The 2,607-nt window shown below is 36.5% G+C and overlaps 1 pseudogene across 1 annotated transcript; it reads right to left on the reverse strand.

Annotated features, from left to right (window-relative positions):
- Positions 1–202: 202 nt before the first annotated feature.
- On the reverse strand, positions 203–1,644 carry LOC308618022 (lupus La protein homolog; annotated as a pseudogene). Its single transcript has one exon. The product of its transcript is annotated as a lupus La protein homolog (transcript).
- Between the last annotated feature and the right edge of the window lie 963 nt (positions 1,645–2,607).

A 2,607-nucleotide genomic window follows, 5' to 3' on the forward strand; every position in this document is an offset into this window, starting at 1 on the left:
AGAAATGAACTAGGTTTCTAGTCTTAGATCTGCTGCAAACTGTGTCATTTTATATTTTTTAATTTTATTTTTTTAAATAAACTATTTTTATTTTTATGCAGTATACATTTTATTACTTTGTACTAATACATCCTCATATTACAAAAGCAATTTAGTGGAAGAATGTTTCTTTTGATATTTGAATAATTTGAAAGAACACAAACAGAATTATACATAAAAAATACTCATTTGGATAACAGTAACAACAAAAAAAGACAAGTTAAACAACAAAAAAATTTTCCTTTCTTACAGGTGGACATTGAAGTGGACCTAATTCGGTTTTCTTTTTAAAAGCCTCCAAAGACAAAAGCAGCTTAAAATCTAATTAAAATGAATAAAAAATGTTTACTAAATTACTGGTCTCCGGCACCATTTTCTGTTGTTTTGATGCAGGTTCTTCTTTGTCTGTTTCTTCTCTTGCTCTTTTTACTGGTCTAGATGCACCATTTTCATCATGTTCATCATCACTATCAAATTTAGTTTTCTTGCCCTGAAACTGTACTTTTCCTTTAGCAGACCCAGTCTGGGCAGCTTTATTTCCCTTTCCTTTTCCTTTAAATCTGCGACCTTTTGACTTCCATTTGTTTAGGGATTCTTGTGGATCTTCTATTATTTTTTTCAATGCTTCTTTTTCCACATCTCCTTCTAGTACTTCCCAGGTGACCTCTTTGTTCCTTAATTGTAGGTTACCATTATTTGCATCTTTTGCTTTATCCAGTGCTTCCTTAGCTTTTCCTTTAAATAGAATTATTCCCTCTTTGGCTCCTCTGACAAAGTCTATCCATTTTATTTCACCATGATTTGAGAAAAGGATATGCAAATCTTCTCTACACGTCTGATCATCTAAGTCCCCCAAGAATTTCAGCAAGCAATCTTTTCTTCTAGAGATTTCATTTCAGCATTTTCTGCTAACTTTTGTTTTTCTTCTTGCTCTTGTTTAGCTCGTAATTTAGCATCTATTTTATTTTCCTTTCTTTCTTCATCTTCTTCTTTTTTTTTTTTTCTGCAAAGTAATCTTCCTTGAAAAGTATTAGCAGGTCTGTGTCTCTGTACTTCTGGGGGCCTCGACAAACTTCTTAGCAGATTCAATGGTATCAAATACAGCAAATATTGATCCCTTAAATGCTTTGTGCAATGTTCTTCTCATCTGAATATTTAGTACCTGACCTTTATCTTCCAACCACTCTTTTATGTCATCAAGGGTTGCATCAATTGGGAAGCCTTTAATATAAACATCCGTTTTTTACATCATTTTTATACTCATCAGTCACTTCAGGGAGGGGTTTGCTTGGAGATCTTCTAATTTTAGTTTTATCTTCACTTATTTCCTTGATTTCCGCCTTTGATTTGCTCAATGCTTCTACTATTACATTAAAGTCTGTTGTTAGACGGTTTAACCCATTAAATTTTATCATTATCTCCAAAGGTACCCAGCCTTCATCCAGTTTGATCTGTTCCTTTAAAAATTTGTTGCATGGCAAATTGAAGTCACCAAAATAATACTCGATTTGATGACAGATTTTGGCCTCCAGAGCAGCCATTTTTTCATTATCACCATTTTCTGCCATTCTGGCTATCTTTAAGTTCCTGGTCCCACAGAAACATGCCACAAGTCACTAACAGCGACAGCAACGTCTCCTCTCTCCAGAGCCTGGCGGCTTGCCCAACGCGCCTAAAGAAGATGGGGGTTCTCCCGGCAACCCTTGCAGCCAGGGTGGGCGGGGCTTCAGGCCTAACTGAGTCATTTTAAACAAGTCACTTAACCTCTCTGTGCCTCACTTTCCCTGTGTTCTAATATTTATTTAGTCAGCTTCAGGGAGCAATTGTAAGTATCAGCTGAACCAATTAATCAATCAGATGAACTGAGCACTAATGATGGCCTTGGCAATGTGCTAGCTATCCTGAAAACTTAGAAGTAAGTTATTGCCAGACCCAGCTTTATAAGCTGTACCCTTTGTCTTAGTCCACTAGAGCTGCTTTAACAGAATGCCATGGACTGGGTGGTTTATAAACAACAAAAATTTATTTCTTACAGTTCTGGAGGCTGTGAAGTCCAAGATCAAGGTGCTGGCAGATCCAGTGTCTGGTGTGGGCTCACTTCCTGGTTTATAGACCCTTATTTTTACTGTGTCCTCACACGGCAGAAGGGGTGAGGGATCTCTCTTATGAAGTTACTAATCCCATTTATGAAAGGCTCAGTCCTCATGACCTAATCACCTCTGAAAGACACCCCCACCAAATACCACCACATAGGCGATCCAGGTTTCAACATGTGAGTTTTGGAAAGACATAAGCACCCCTTTTCATGCACATACAAGGGATTCCTGTTCCTGGATTAATAATAATACTCTAGAAAAAATAAAATGTACCTTCCAAGTTCTGTGTACATAACCATAAACACAGACATTATATTAAGGTTTGCATTTAATATTGAAAAATCATGCAAAAACATGACAGAGAACACATGTATAAATTGTTCTCTTCAAATTTACAAGAATTAGAGTAAAGGGGTTAAAAAAATTCCTCTCAACTCTCAAGCGCAAAGAGGATGGGAGTGGAAATAACTAT

The sequence above is a fragment of the Mesoplodon bidens genome (assembly GCF_964165515.1).
Source record: "Mesoplodon bidens genome assembly, chromosome: 5".
In the NCBI taxonomy this organism is placed as follows: domain Eukaryota; kingdom Metazoa; phylum Chordata; class Mammalia; order Artiodactyla; family Ziphiidae; genus Mesoplodon; species Mesoplodon bidens.